Source organism: Rhododendron vialii, chromosome 5a (assembly GCF_030253575.1).
Source record: "Rhododendron vialii isolate Sample 1 chromosome 5a, ASM3025357v1".
In the NCBI taxonomy this organism is placed as follows: Eukaryota; Viridiplantae; Streptophyta; class Magnoliopsida; order Ericales; family Ericaceae; genus Rhododendron; species Rhododendron vialii.
The window spans coordinates 3,693,572-3,710,654 of NC_080561.1; the positions used below are offsets into that span (position 1 = coordinate 3,693,572).

A 17,083-nucleotide genomic window follows, 5' to 3' on the forward strand; every position below is an offset into this window, starting at 1 on the left:
ATCATTCCTCCTTTTTTTCCCTTTTTGCTTATGCAAAGTGTGAAGGACTTCTTGAGTAACGATAAATAATAATATTATCCGAGGTGGATCTCCCAGAAATGAAGCTGTTTTGAGTGGGGCTAATAATGAATTTGAGAAAAGGCCTTAGTCTAGCAACCAGAATTTTAGTGATGGCTTTATAAATCACATTGCACAAACTAATAGGCCTAAACAATTTAACAGTATCAGGTTTATCACATTTAGGAATAAGAGCTATGAAAGTTCTGTTAAGCTCAGCAGGTATAGTCCAATTAGTGAAACAAGTTAATTTGGATGAACTTGCAAACCTCAGGGCCCACTATGTTCCAGTATTTATGGTAAAAATGGCTTGAAATCCATCAAGAGCAGAAGCTTTATAAGGTTGGATGCTCTTAAAACTTTCCGAAACCTTAGCACTAGAAGCAAGGATGGGACCAGGCAGGTCTAGTGGCGGCGGCCGACATGACAAGAATTTTAGAAAACACAATTGTTATGTGTGAAAAAAAAAATTTATCCCCAACTTATATAGTCTTGCCACAACTAAATTTTTTTCCTTATTTTTTATTATATACTAGTCATAAATCTTCTATTTTTTAATTCAAAAAAATATTCTAAAACTAAATTCAATGGGTCAAAGTGAAATAATATAAATAATGATGTGTAATTAAAAAAAAAAAACTCCACATTAATTCTAACCCTAAAATAACTTAACCTAAAAAATTGAGGGAATTTAATTATAATGTCACTCCCCAAATTTATAATGCCACTCCCAAAAGGGAGTGTGGTTATCAATATGGGAAATGCATATAGGAACTTGGGGAGTGACATTATAAATTTGGGGATTGGCATTATCTTTGTGCATACTGATGCTCAGGATTATCAATGAAGGAAGTCTGGTAATGTACACATAAATTGAATTGGGTCTCTAGACCTGTCATCTTTGATGCCATTTAGCTTTGATTTGGAGGTATGGTTCCGCAGCAAAACACATATAGTGGGGTTACTGTTTAAGTGGTATTCTGAGATCAGTCACTTTATACATATTGCCAAAAGTTAGGTCTGTCTCCAATTCTGCTCCGCTCATACCCCCAATGATTGGGGACTATATGAGTTCTGCTGTTGTTGTTGTTGAAGTAGCATTATCGATGCCCAAAATTAAAATTAGTCTTTTTTCATACTCCATGTGCAAATGAAAAATATCATTTACTATAGTTTTTATTATGTTATTTTAATTTTTTCTAAAGCCGATGACTATTAATATTGTAATGCATATTTTTATTTTTTTAGTATACATTTCGCCACTGTTAGGGTAAATTCCTAGTTCCGTCCTTGACTAGAAGGGCAAGCGTTAAGCAACAAATGGTCAATGTCAGGAATGATATTGAGATTTCCAGGGGGTGTACCCTTAAAGAAGAAACAGGGAATCTAGTGAAAAGATTAATAAAGTGGGATTGAACAAGATTGGCAAGTTCACCAGGCTCATTAATCCAAATATTATTACCATTTTTCAAACACGTGAGCTAGGCACACCACATGGCCTTGTTTCCCCACATGGCCTTGTTTCCAGAAGTCCGAATACACCCTTATAAAGAGGACGGTATCAAGTGGACTGCGTAAATTGTGTAGTTTGGTATTTTCTTAGTTGAATCTTGAGACAGGATCGATGTGATGAGAAACAAATTAATCTCACATTTTTTTTCTTCTTTTTTTACATTTTGGTGAGAAACTCTACCCATTCAGAGGCGGACACAGGCGGGGTTATAAAGGGGCCTGCAAGTTTTTTTGAAATCCAACTTTTTATGCTGAAATTTGTACTTGGAATCTAACGTGTATAGGAATTGGCCCCTACAAATTAATGAACTGAACATGGCTCCCCCAGTGTGATTTTGGGAACGGGCAATTTGGGATAGGAAGAGTGTTTTTTTTGGTTAGACGTACTATCAATGGTATCCAGACCAGCTTACGAGCATCTCAATTAATTCTTCGTTAAAGGCAAGTCATCCAATTTGGGATTAGAAAATTCAAAAACATTACTTTCGTGCATCTTGACCTCAAGAATCGAACTCTGGTCGAACCGGACTAATCTCGGGAATAAAACAAAAATCATGTGCTGAATAATCGAACTTGCATTTTAAAATATTTATTTTTGCGTAGATATAGTGTCAGTGTCGTGTGAGCTGACACGTGGCTTGGGTGGAGTTTTGCATTTTGTAGAGTTAGAGTTAAATCTGGCATGACTTCCTTTCCGTGCCTTATTCAGGGCAAAAGTAATATTTGACGTGGCAGGATGTGATACATTGGATTTTGTAGACTTAATCCTAGCCGTTAACTCGACCACACTGGTCCTTTGGAGACTGGATTGGATCCAAGCCCATATAGCTCCGCCCTGTGTGCACATACCACTGATACACCTCTTGGATTAAAAACATAGATTACTTTATGGATTTGAGCTGGAAGTCATACGAAATAGGGTTTTACCGGTCCTTGATAAGCTTTTGGAAGTTTTAAGCGTAAAAATTTTCCTCCTTTTAATCAAATAGTATGCATCGATCTAATAGGAAATTTGAAATTTCTGTTTTGTAGAATTGAGTCTCCAAATTTGGGGACTGAAATCCAAGTATCTATTTAAATTTGGAGGGAGACTATTCTCCTTTTCTCGGAAATCTATCATACAATCATACATGGCAATACTAGTTCTTTTTGCGAATTGAGGGTAACTTAAATCAAGAATCAAAAGCATGAATTAAATATTGCTTTGATCGAAACAGGGGCTGTTACATGTAACGGGATTTCCATGAAAACCTTATTCTATTTTTGACGTGCAGCTTTGAATCAAGTTTTCTCAAGCATTCCCACAATTCAACATCCCATAATGTGATGCTGAGAGTATGTTTGGTGCTAAGTTGTAGTATTGCATGTCTGTTCAACTTCTAGAAAAATACAGTTTCCCAGTTTTGTTTTCTTTAGCTTACCACTTTCCTATTTCATTTGTTTGATATAGTGCTGGAACACAAAACTATTGTATTGTGATACCGGAGATTAAATTTGTATAATAAGCTCGTGTTTGGTCATTTGAATATAATGAACTTTGCTCTATTCACCATGGTATCAGTTTTTTTCGATTTTGTTCATCGTCTCTTGATAACAGCCAGGCACACTGGTACTATCTTGTAGCTTCTCCATCAACTATAAAGGAACTTATGTTAGTGAACATTGATGCTCTTTGACATCTAAAGTATTGGAGACCACCGGTTGTGTTTCTGAATTAGGGGCAATTTTTCAGTTGTGATCTTGGAGTATTGGTGGATTTCATGTAAATCATTACTATTTATTTGGTTTGTCATATGGTTCTTTTTAGTCGGGGCAAAAGAAGACAAAATCAAGTACATAACTAATCATTTTTCACTAGGTGCACCATATGGCCTCGTTTTTAGGAGACAAGACCGAGTAAAGAGAGTGGTTTCAAGCGGACTGCGTAAATTGTATGGTTCGGTATTTTCTTAGTTGGATCATGAGACAAGATGCGATGAGAAACAAATCTCACAATTTATACTTGGCATCTAACATGAATAAGAATTGGCCCCTACAAATAATGAACTAAACATGGCTCCCCCAGTTGGGATATAATTTCACTTCCTTCTATAGAAAAACAAAACACCACAAAAACAAAACACCAGATTAATCTCCTCACATTTTTTATTTTTATCGCGTTCCCTTCTATCGTATGTATTGTTGATTGAGGAAAAAATGATCTAATTATTAATCATCTATGCAAACAACCAATAATTTACATGTTGATTTTCTCTTCTACTATACGATGTGAGGATTGAGACGTCCCATTTGCTTAAATACATGGTTTGGTCCTCTCATATCATAAATTCCGCGTTCGCCACTACGGCATTTTTGTTTTCTGTACTTACCGAATCACAAACTTCGAGTTGGTGTTGTGCACAACACCGTGTTGCGCACCTCCGAGGAGTCAGATCGTGTATCCAATGGCTCGGATCTCATCTCAGAAACCAACGATCAAGAGTTGTTCATTGCCGAGATGAGATCCGAGCCGTCAGATGCACGATCCGATGGCTTGATGGTGCGTAGCACGGTGCTGCGCACACCACTCCACAACACCATACCCCAATTCCCAAATCACTCAATCCAAAGGGACAATTAAACCAATTTGGTTATGATTATATAGTGAAAACATTATCAGACTATTGGACCTTGCAACCTTGTAGTGAGCAGAAAGCGCTGTAAGTTGCAGTGCTTTCATCTCAACCGTTCCTTTCGGCAATCAATGGTCCAGATTTTAAAAAAACTTTTCAAGGATCCCTAGAAAAGTTTCTTTAAAATCCGGACCGTCCAAAACACTTTTGAACGGTCAGATTGGGGACTGCAAGGTGCAGCGCTTTTGAGGCGAACCCGGCTTCCCAGACTATTGTCCCGAAGGCTATTATGTCGTGGAACTGTTTGGTATGCGGCAGGGTGACTAGGCTAATAAGCTATGCCAAAAGACGTGTTGGCCAATGGGCTGTGGTGAGGCTAGTGAGGTGGTACGTCACCCGTCATATACCGAGGAGGACCGGATATGTGGTTCCTTTTACGTGGAACGTGTTATATTCGTGGTTGGTGTTATACGTGGTGATTGACGTTGTGTAGTTTATTTGAATTTGATATTGATATTGTACAGGTTATTATGTCTCACACATTCCTGGGGTTCGACTCCAGCTTGCAGGTTGGTTAGCGGGTAAGGTGCCGGTGGTGCGGACTTGTCTGAGTTGTTGCGAGAGTGGGTTGTTGTTAATTTGCTATAGAGATCGATAGTTGTAAATTATATAGTTTTTGGAATAAAAGACAAATTATGATCTTTTTAATATCGTGGTGCTTGAGGATCCGGGTTGTTACAATAATAGTTAATTTCCCTCATCGTACCTACACTACCACCGTAACTAGTTACTACCACGATTAGCGTTGAGATGGAAAGGGGGAGGGAAGAGTAGGATAGAAGCACGGAATTTCCTAATGTAATGGGTGGGAAAATTTAGACATAGACAGACAAGCATGACCATTGATCTAGATGTATCACAATTTGAACCCTTGAAAAAGAAGAAGTAACCAATCTTAACCGTTAGTGTAGCACACCAAAAAGCTCGGTCCTTAGACTTATGTACATTTTCTAAAACAGTACTTTCGTATTGTTCTTTAAAAACCCTTTTTATCGATATATAGTTGGTTTTGATCCAATTTAAAATGAGAAAGTTGCGAGCGTTTTACCGAAATGATTTGTCTTTTGACCCACTAAGGGTAAAATGGTCACATATTCTTATGTATAAATTATTTTTGATATAAACTACTTGGAATAGAAAGTAGATTGAGCAAGCTTTCTAACAGTACAAACCAAACACAAATCTGAATTCCGAAGCATCTGGGACATGCCCTCAAAGTTTGGTTTGTTTAGTGCGCCCTAGGCGAATTTTGATGCGCCTCAGGCGCATTCCCTTGTGCCCCAGGCGCATTCGTAACACTTAAAAACGTGTTAAACTTTGTGGGCTCGACATGGACACACACGGAATCTGATTCGAGAGTGGTTTAAATTGTTGGAAAGCTTGTTAAATCTTCTTTCTTACCGAAGTTGTTTTGATCGAGAATCATTTGTACATCAAAGGAAATTACTAGTTTACCCTTAGTGGGTCGAAAACCAAATTAATTAGTTCGGTAAAAAGCTCAAATCACAGTCATTTTAAATCGGATCAAGACCAATTATGAATGAATAGATAGGGTTTTCAAACTACTAAAATATGATGAAATGGAAAAATAGAATTAAAGAAGTATGAATTTATAGAAAGTTGGTTAAAAGAAGACCGATTCAAAGATCATCGTACCACGAAAGTTAAACTTGTTTGCGCTCTCTACACATTCTAAGTCCATTACGAACACACATTCCTATGTCTAGGATATTCCTTCATTCTGTAAGATTTAAAAAAATCTTATAGGGCTTTCTAAAATCATTTCAACATCAAAATTCAACTAAAGCAATGCTTGTACGTTTATGAAGCAAAATTCTATTGTCTACACCACCAACACAATTAATCGACCACTACGACTACCATACCACTTCTACCACTGCGCGCCATTTGACTACCCTCACTTGAACGTTTGCGCCTTTGGAACATTTCGTAACTTAATAGATCATTGGAGAGGAGTAGGGTTACACTTGTAATGTTTGTTAGGTGACGGTGGTGGAGGTGGTGTAGTGGTGGTAGAGGTAGAAAGCGATGGCAATTTACGCGTAATGTGCATCTAATTATTCTCTTTTGCACCTAAGGCACAAGACAATGCGCCCCGGGCGCCAGAAATTGTTTAGTTTTGCAGCTCAGGCGCATTATGTCACGGCCTGGGCGCAACTTTCAAATTGGGAAGTAGGCCAATTGCAACTTCGCAGCTTGCCATTGAAACTGCTGAACTCCGATTTCAACGTGGTTAGAACCGTTGAAAAAAAAATGTTGAGTCTACTTTCTCACTCAAGTTATTATGATTCAGAATTTTTTACACATTAAAGCATACAATGATCTATCCTCTGAGAAGTCAAAAAAAAAAAAAAATTTCATTTTATGAAAGGAACAAAAGAGGGAAATATCTCAGTACCTTTTAATTGTTTGATCTTATATCCTTTTTCTTTTCGTTTTCCATCTTGTGAACGCTCATTGAGTTTAGTTTAGGTAACTTTTTGTGCACTGCTCTATATCTCGTAGTAGAAAGATGAGGACAGCCAAGATGAGGCGACTTGAACAAGGCGCAAAAAAATATGCTTCTTTTAAAATTGACCAAAAAAGGGCGCTTCGACCAAAAAAGATAGGGCAATTTATGGGTAATTTCCTAATGTAATTGGGTATGTCTTTACCAATTTTTCCCCGATCGAAATCGACAGAGATTTCGGGAAACATTGCCAACAATAAAAATAAAGGCGAATGCAGCTATGTCTCCACAAGACGGATCTGTGGTTCCACGCCGTGTTTCAAGACTTCACCGGAGAGAAATGGCGGTCCAGTCAAATGCGAGATTAGTGATGAATCAACTTGTAAAAGAAGACCGTCACCCGCCAATCTTCAAGAACGGAATCGACCCATTGATTGGGCGGAGTGGATTGATGGTTTAGTGTAGTGGGGTGGAGCGGAAGAAAAATAACTAATGGACTTTGTTATTTTTTCAAGGTAGAATTACAATCAAGAAGAATGGATCCTCATTGAAAGTAAGAAAATTAAGTTAATCCTACTCCTACTCCTAATTATAACCCTGAAGTGGGTTGGTAAGACAAAAATTAAGAACAAAGTTAAGATTTTGATTTGTTGGAAAGATTACAATGAAGCCAAAAGAGGCTATTTATAGGAAACAACAAATGTGTTGGACATAACTTCCTAACTTTCCACTACTCTTCATTCTTTTAATTTGCTTCCAAGTGTCCAAATAACTTCCCTTCAACTTCAAAGTGTGTAGGACAATGACAAGTGTCTTTTTAACTTCCAAATGTATAGGAGCATGCCAAGTGTCTTGCACTTTATTAAAATACAAACAAATAAAAGAAATAAAAACTAGTTATATTATTAATACGAAATAATAAAATAGGAAACATTCTCATAATTGCCACCTTTCGGTTGATCATTGACAGGAGGTGAATATATGGTGCAAACAGTATGGGTGGTACATCTTTCATCTCAAAACTCTGTGTCTCAATTGGAATCAGCGCCATTGGAATTGTAATTGCATCTCTTTCAATCTCCCTCCATTTATTGTTGAAAGCATTTCACAAGACTAACGTCCAATGGTTTCCACCCACACCTGACCACCTAATTTATAACCATTCCAGCAATGGTGAGTTCACTATTAGTTCAGCCTACAACATTCTCAGATGCGCCACTCACACCGAACCCTATCCAAATTGGACATGGGTCTGGAAACTGCCATGTAACCCTCGCATCCAACATTACCTCTGGGTTTTGGCACAACAACGCCTACCCACGCACGATAATCTATTTCCTAGGCATGTTAATTACTCCTTCCGACTACTGCGTTTGGTGTGCTCCTACTAAGGAAGAAACCTGCCATGTTTTGCGCAAGTGCCCACGAGCTGCAACCATTATGACTACCCTTGGGGGTTTACCTCTACACACTTCAATGATCCTTTTCATGATTTGGTTAAAAAACCTTCACATTTCTGGATACCATCCTTCTGCAGACCGTTGGAGTCTCATCTTTTTATTTGCTTGTTAGCATATTTGGTGCAACCAGAATAGCAATCTCTTCGAAACACAACCCAACTTGAGTTCAAACTAGCCAACTCAAGTCGCGAAAACCAATTTAGCCAAATCTGTGGAATGGTACTTCAACAGTTTTTGTGACTTCGGAGGTGTATTTCATGATTTGGGCTGAGCCGGGGGAATTACCTACTTTGGATTTTCTGTACCTACACATAAATTTCCCACAATTTGTAACATTTTGAAAATCCAAACATGTTAAGTTCAAAATTAGACTCATCAATATTTTTAATGGTTCTTACAATGCACAAGTCAAACTTCGGGAGTGTCCGTGGCAAACTCGCGAAATTTGGCTTACTTTGCAGTTTTTTGGAAGATGCGCCCGAGACGCATAAGCATGCGCCTGAGCCGCATAAGGAAATTATTTCGCGTGCCCGGGGAGCAATAAACTGCGCCTGAGATGCATCAGTGACCACTTGTATGCGTAAGAATTGCTCTTATTGTTATACTAATACACCTGAGATCATTTACAGCTCTCCTCCATTTATCTAGATTTCTCGTGTTATGGAACAAAAATATACGAAATTTCTCGAAACATTGCCGTCTCTTCCTCCCTCCGCCTCAACCATGCCTCCTCTCATGCATATTCCCCTCTCCTCCTCCTTCACCGCCACCACCAACACTGCCTCACCACAGGGACTAATAATCAATCTCGCGATTTTATTTTATTTTTGTTCACAACCACTATCACTACATAACTACCACCATCACTTCACTGCTACTACCACTGCATTGCAAGATGAAGAGATACCAGGAGTTCCATCCATGAAGATTTCACTGAAAACTTTGGATGTCTCTCAAGCATGAGCGGCTAATCTTCCTCCTCAAGCTTTAGAGGAAATCCTTGCAACTTACTTTTGCTTTCGTATTTGGTTTAAGAACTGTTGAATGATTTAACCATTTTTTTTTTTTTAATGTTTTGGGCTTTTGATATTCATTGAATGCATGGTAAATTTTTCTTATCTAGCATATGTGATTGGTTTAAGTGATAACAAAATCATATTTGTAAAATACATTTATTTGTGATTGCAATCGAAAAGTAAAATAGACTATGCTTAGAAACAGGGCCGGCCCAAGGTATTTGGATGCCCTAGGCCAAGTGGTGGAATAGTGCTTTACATAGAAGGAATTTTTTTTTGCAAAAAAATACCCTACCAGGATTGAACCCAAACATCTTATGTGGAAAAGCAAACACTCTACTACTGAACCACCAAAGAAGTTTGTATTATAGTTGCACAGTAAAATTATATATACTTATCTAAAAATGGGTGCCCCATTTTTTGCCCAAAATGTGGAGGCCCAAGGCGGCGGCCTCTTGGGCCTCCCCATTGGGCCGGCCCTGCTTAGAAAAGAGGTATATTGTGCTTTGATTACATCCTATCTAGCATGTGTGATTGGTTTAAGTGATAACACAATCATATTTGTAAAATAAATTTATTTGTGATTGCAATCGAAAAGTAAAATAGACTATGCTTAGAAAAGAGGTATATTGTGCTTTGATTACATCCAAAACGATCCAATATGGTAATTTAAGATGGGATATGTCAAATTTTCAAGGAAATTGATTTTGGCACTCCACTTTTGTACCCAGGCGCTTCACTTTGTAGATGAAGTTACGAGTAAGTTCATGTTAAAAGGGGAGCGTTTGCGTACAAAACTGGAGCGCCAAAATCAAAATCCATTTTTCAATTCCATCAAATTATTTGGCACACTACTTAAGGCTTGTGGCCATGGTGCATGCGTCATTGTTGAGTTGAATCATAAAATCGCAAGACTTGTGCAGTACCATAGTTGATTCACCTTGATAGGAGCCTCATGGATAGAGAATTGTTTGAGCAATTGTAGACATCCTATTTTGGACTATCCGGATTAGTTTACTTACGGTCTTTGATTCTCTAATGATGATTAAGGTCAAGAACATCTCGAGATTGTTGCTGTGTTTGAGCTTTGAGCGTCTCGAACCTCATTCAAACCATTGCCGAGCCTCTTTCAAACCCTTCAAGCCAGAACCAAATGGCCTCAAGCAAAACCCTACTTGCTTACGCCAGTACTGTGCTGGCGTGCGCTGGTCAACTGCCACAACCATTGACTCAGTTATCACTGGCACACGCAGGTATGAGGATGACGTACGCCAGTAAAACCAGTCAAATGTCACTATTTAATCACGTGCTCAAGACTTTTGGGGCCACCCCAGTACAATGAACAGTTTCCTGATGATTGTAATTGTGCAAGGTTATTCCCCTCTCTCTCTTACACCTACCATCAACTAGTCCCATGCATTAAATGCATAGGAGGCTCCTTCACTAGCCTAACCAACCCTTAACCCCAACTGATCACAGCCCCTCTTCAGTCACTTTTAGCTATAAATACCCCTCTTGCATTCATATGCAAGGGGTTACCACCATTAAGAGTCTCCAAGTTCTTTTTCTCTCTCTTAAGTTCTTTGCTTATTCTCTTTTCTTCCATTTCAAAGAGTAAGCAAGGAACATCTCCCTACACACCACATCACCCTCACACTCTTCATCCATCCACTAAACCTCAAGCTCAAAGTTCAAACCCATCATCAAACTCAATCCAAAAGATATACCACATTTTATTCTGTAACCTGTTCTGACCCCTGAGGGGGGCTGATAGGGTTAAGGCTGGTAATCAATACTAGTCCTGGTCCTAGAGCTGGCATGGTTTCGAAGATCGTGGGGAGCTATCATTGGCGCACGCCAGTAACATAGAGCCGTATGCCAGTTATAGCTGAACGTGCAATACTGGCGTAGGGATCACTGATTAGCTATTTTCTGCTTTTCTTTTCATTTTATCACCTTATTGCATGCTAAAAACCAATTTACAGCTTTCTGTATTTTAGGACTGTCAGTTGTTATTTGTCTCTTTTGCTTTGGAAGGCCTCTGGGATCCTTCTGATCATGTTCCAGAGCCCGAATGACGCAAAGCCAAGCATTGGACAAATGAAGTAATTGGCGTACGGTCCTTTGAGACTGGCGTACGGCAGTTATGTCATGATCCAGTGGCTGGCCCTTGCACATTAGTTTAGCCCTAGCCTCTATTTGCTTCCCCACACTGTTTATGGGGTGTTATGTTTATTCTTATGGCTCTAAAGCCATTTCTGCTGCCTGTAAATGTATTTATTCTGCTATATTATCTGTGTGGTTTGTCTTGGGTGCGCACTGATCCTTTCTAGAGCTGAGAGGGTTGAAAACAAGAGCTGTGGGTTTAGGCTCACTGGTGTACGCCAGTCAGTAAGTGGCGTGTGCAGGTAATCTCTACATGTAGTGGTTCAACCAGTGCATGCAGGTTTCTTTCTGCACACGACGCTCCTGATTAGCGTTCTCTAGACTGTCTAAATTGCTCACAAAAGTGCTTGTTCTCAGGCTGTACTAATTGTTTCAATAAATCATACATGCCATGTTGACACATATTGCAATTTGTTACGGTCTTAATCCCCTCTAACTGTTCCCCGGCCCTAATTGGCTAAAATATGATTAATGAGAGAAAAATGCAAATGTTTTACAAAATGCCCGAGTAGAGACCGATCTCCGGATTGGGCTAGAGGGGTGCCATAAAATCCTTCCCCTCTCGTAACTTGGCTCCTGAACCTCAGATATTGAAAGCGAAGCGTTTCGACGCGTTTTTTTGAAAAGGGCGAACCCGATTCTATACACAAAAATAGAATTTCCGGAGCGTGTGCCCATAGCAATTAATAGTGCAAATTGACCATATTCGGTACTCAAAACCATGTAATATGTCCTTGGTGCATTGGTGGAATCAAGGCCAGCCCAAGGGTTTTTAGTGCCCAAGACCAATTTAAAAAAATGTGCCCTTAAAGAGTTAATACTTAACATAATTTTTATAGCAACAATCACAATACGAGAAAGCCAAACCAATATAAAGTTTTACTAATCATTAGATACAAATACAAAATATGAGATCGTCAAGATTTTGGGGTGAGTTTGGGGGGAAACGATTTTGGGGAGGTGTTATTTGGTGGTTTGGGAGAAATATTTTGGGGATTTAGTAGGTTGGGCACTTGGGGCTATGAGATGGTAGGTTGGGCTAACTCATTAATTGGGCATTTTTTTTTTCATTTTATTGGGCTTAAAAAGAGTCATACTCAAACCCAAATAGTAAAAATATTAGAGTGCCCCTGAAAATTAGAATTTTTGGGATGCCCAAGGCCCAGGCCTCTTGGGCCGGCTCTGTGTACGTGGAATATATGAGAAGTGCGGTGGTTCTTAATAAGAGCGACAATATACACATGTAGTCAATACAAATATATCAATTGAAAATGTACACATTTAGACAATCCAACATACATTTGTTGTTGCGTCTCTTTCCAATGTTTCAATGTCGATTGCTACAACACGTAATATCTTAAGTGGTTCTCGCAATTGCAAGTTGCCAAGTCGATTGCACAAATTTCGACGTTATTTTGGAGCCTTAGAAGTCTCAAGAAAAGATAAATGCACACGAAAAATGATCTAATTAACAATAAAACTAAGCGCGCCCGGAGCGCAGCCTATTTGCGCATCAGTGTGTTTTTAACTGTCTTAATGCGCCTACGCACCATGATTGCCAGATCCGAGTGGGGCGCAAAAAATATGGAGCAGGCACATATGTCTCAAAATGTACTCCTTCAACAACACACACGACCACAATTTTAACCTGTCTACCACCAACAATCACTACTCTACCACCACCACACCCCTACCACCTGCGTCATCGTCATCTCACCTCCAAGTTGGAGGGGATTCAACTTGAGCTTCATAGTCTTCGATCAGGCCTTTGGGAATATTTATCCTTTGAAACGAGTGCTTCTGTAATGCTCCTTGACGTTTCTCCCGGATTTATGGGGTCATTTCCATGCATTGATCGCTCCATTGCTCTGTTTCTGTTTGTGATTTCTACAAATTCTGTTATTGCTTTCTGTTTTTTTTTTACCTACTGAGAATCTGAATCTGTCTTCTTCTTTCATTTTTCAACGATTTTTATTTTTTTAAGTTTCTGAAACTTAAGGTCTCAAACTTTTGTTTAAATGAGCAATAACGGTGAATAAATTGTGAATCTATTCTTTTTTTAAAATGATTTTGGCGGATAATAGTGCTTGGAGTCTATATAAATTAACTATTATCACTGCAACCACCAACAATCACTACTCTATTGGAGTTTGGAAGTGCCTGTGGCATTGTGGCAAGCTGTAAAGTTTGGCCAATTTTGCAGTTTGGATGCTACGCCCGGGGCGCGTCTCAATGCGCCTGGCCATATAACCCAACAATTTCTAGTGCCCAAGAAGCGTTGAACAGCGCCTGAGGCGCTTAAGAGAATTCTTGGCAGCACATTACACATAAATTTCACTATTCTTTCTACCCTTTACCACCGTCATCGTACCTACACTACCACCGTAACTACCCCTCTACAACCATCACTTCACTACTTGCATCGCATCCTCATCACATAAACCACCATCACTTCACTACCACAATTAGCGTTGAGATGGAAAGGGTGAGTTAATGGTGATGGTGGTCTTCTTTAGAAGGTCAGTATAATCAATGAAAGGGGCAGGCAAGGGAAGGATAGAAACGTGATGGGTGATGGTGGTCTTCTTTTTCAAGGGTTCAGATTGCGATACAGGCTGTACAGCTAGATCAATGGACGTCACCCTTGTTTATGTGTGCCTAAATTTTCCCTCCCATTACATTAGGAAATTCCGTGCTTTCCTCTTTCCTTGTAATTTAAAACCCATCAAGCTTCTATCCCACTCTTCCCTGCCCCTTTCCATCTCAACGCTAATTGTCATGTTCTTAATTTTTGTAGGACCCGAGAGTGTTTGCTCGACAGTTGGGTTCGGAAATGGGTAATCTCTTGAAGGTATAAAATAGCCACATCATTTATATTTTATATAGATAGATTTCCAAGTAATTTAAATAACCGAGTATCATTTACAGTATCTTTTTCCTTCCTTTTTTTCTTTTTGTATAGACTCTTTATGAAAAAGTTGGTGGGCGTACATATTTTGTGAACAATGTTGGAGAAGAAGTGCAATAAAGAGTTGAACGTAGCAGAGGTGTAGTATAATCGTGTATTAGATGAAGTGCTTCTTAATTTTTCTCGAATTTCTGATGACTCTACGGTTGTGGTGGTGGCAAACAGTCACAAGCTGTTCTTGAAAGCCCGCAATGTTTGGTGAGAGTTGATCGAGACTTATTCACTATATGTTTTGTTTTTGTTTGTTTTTTTTTAGTTTCAGTCATACTCCTTAATTACTATACTGTATTAGTAAATCTTTTCTTCAATAGTTTATAAACTCTTCTTGTGCATCTCTTTTGCTTGAAAAATACTTACAGTAGTTAATGTTTAAAGGTTGGCCTTTTATAGTCTCCAGCCAACCAAGATTAAACGAACCAGTCAAAAAAAAATCTGCATCACATGCGCCTCGGGCGTATTTGAATTGCACCAAGGGCGTGCATCCTGATTAATTTGCACTCTTTTCGTAAGGCACATTTAAGTCGCGCCCCGGCTGGGCGCACCATGAATTTCTTCTTTTTGTTAATGTGTCTCAGGCGCAATTGAATTGCTCCCTAGGGACATCCTATTTTTTCCGTTTCTGTAATGCGCCACAGGCGCGTATGAATTGCGCCTTGGGAGCATTCAGTACGTTTTTCTTTTTCGATGTAATGAACTACGTAAATAGACATTCAGTTTTTCATAAAATAGCCAAGAGGCAGACCAATGCACCAACATTTCCCATAGAAATCCATCATTCTGGTTCAAAACACATTTATAGTTGTTGCCAAATAATGTATCATTCATATTGATGGTTACAAAAAAAATTACCAATCGCAGCAAGAATATCGCTTGGTTCAATGTTGGGAAAGAGAAACTATATGTTCAACTCCCACTAATGGTTGGATCCCGCGACCCTTTAGTACTTTAAAAACACGATTTATTGATATATAATGGGTCTTGATCCAATATAAAATGAGAAACATACACGCGTTTTGCCGGAATGAATCATATTTTGATCCATCGAGGGTAAAATTGTCACTTCATTAGATATACAAATGATTTTTTTATCCAAACTACTTGGGATAGAAATTAAATTGGATAATCTTTCTAACGGTTTCAAACCACGCGAAAATTGGAGTTCGGGAGTGTCCGGGGCAAATCCGCAAAGTTTAACATGTTATGCAGCATTACAATGCGCCTCAGGCGCACACCTTTGCGCCCAGGCTCATTACAATGCGCCCCGGGCGCATCATGAACATTGCAAACAAGTTCGACTTTGCAGACTTGCCTCAGACACTCCCGAACTCTAATTTGCTCGTGGATTGAACCGTTAGAAAGCTTGACCAATCTAATTTACTACCAAATTGGTTCCAATGAAAATTAATTTTTACATGAAAATACATGACCATTTTACCCTCAATTGGTCGTAAAACAAATTCTTTGAATAAAACTCTCGTATCGTTTTTATTTTAAATCGGATTGAGGCCAATTATAAAACGATAAATAAGGTTTTAACAGTATTAAAAGATGATGAAAAAAACCAATTAAAATTATGAAATTTTATTTTTGAAAAGTCGGTTGAAGGGAGACCAATTCAAAGATCAACGGAGCTACAAAGGCTAAAGTTCGTTTTCACACCAGCCAATTTACACATTTTAAGTTCTGTTTGACGCACACATCCCTAGTTCTTTGGTACTTGTTCATTGGGCTCTCCACACTTCATTAAATAATCAAATACCGTTTCATCATCAAGATTCACCTAAGGCAAGATTTGTGGTGAGGGTGAGTGATAACCTGATGGAGTCGAGCTCAAAGGAGTGCTCCTCTGGAAAGACCTTTTTTTTTTTTTGTAATTTTATTGTTTTTGATCCAATAATAGTTATGTTTCCTCTCAATTCGTGTGTGAGTGTTTGGTTTTGATCCTTGATGCGCTACACTAGTCCACTCAATGAGCTTTAGTACAAGTTTGTTTTGATAAGTTGCTTTTCGTTGAGAAAAAAACAAACTAAAAAACATGGACCAAGGGGATATTGGATACCCTTGAGAGTCCAACACAAAAACTTGCCATGTACTAGACAAGGTCCAAACCAAAACAGAAAGAAAAGAGGAATTATAGTGCTAAAAAGCAAAACAAAGGGAACTCCATGGGTAGCAATTAAAAGACTTCCTGAAGCTAGAAACAACTCAATCACATTCTAAGTTATACGGAGCTACGTATTGAACTCATTATTGGGCAATTTAGAGAGCTAATTTAGGTATCTAAAGGGCAAATTTGGGGTGGGGGGTGTTGTGTTCTTTTTATCCCAAGCAATATGATACTCAATTGATTCAGCAGTTACAATGTAATTGGTGGACACAAGGACTCACTAGGTGCTCAGAGGCTTCAAACAACCGAGTCGAACTGACGGCACAAACCAAGCAGAATATGTGCAAAAGCAGCAAAACCCAGTTTATTACTTTGGGGTTTGGTTCCTACATCAACTATACGAAGAAAAACGAGTTGAGAAAACTTGACAATGAAATAGGCAGCCCAAGAGAAGACGTACCTTTCTCGGCCTTCTAGGAAAGATATAATGTAGTATATGTTCTCATTAGTTTAATATCTGATACGTGGGCCATCGGTTCACTCTTTATTAAATTAATAATTTTTTAAAGGGAGGGCCCACTACAGTAGCTTGTTGCTGGGGCCTCTAATACGTTGCCTTGGTGTTGCACTATTGCCTTGGCTTGGCGCACCCCAA

General features: G+C 38.9%; 2 non-coding genes across 2 annotated transcripts; both read left to right on the forward strand.

Annotated features, from left to right (window-relative positions):
* Positions 1-898: 898 nt before the first annotated feature.
* LOC131328154 (small nucleolar RNA snoR100) lies at positions 899-1,006 on the forward strand. The gene has a single exon (XR_009200432.1). It is a non-coding gene; the product is annotated as a small nucleolar RNA snoR100 (small nucleolar RNA).
* Positions 1,007-16,884: 15,878 nt separating this feature from the next.
* On the forward strand, positions 16,885-17,083 carry LOC131328217 (U2 spliceosomal RNA). Its single transcript, XR_009200484.1, has one exon. It is a non-coding gene; the product is annotated as a U2 spliceosomal RNA (small nuclear RNA).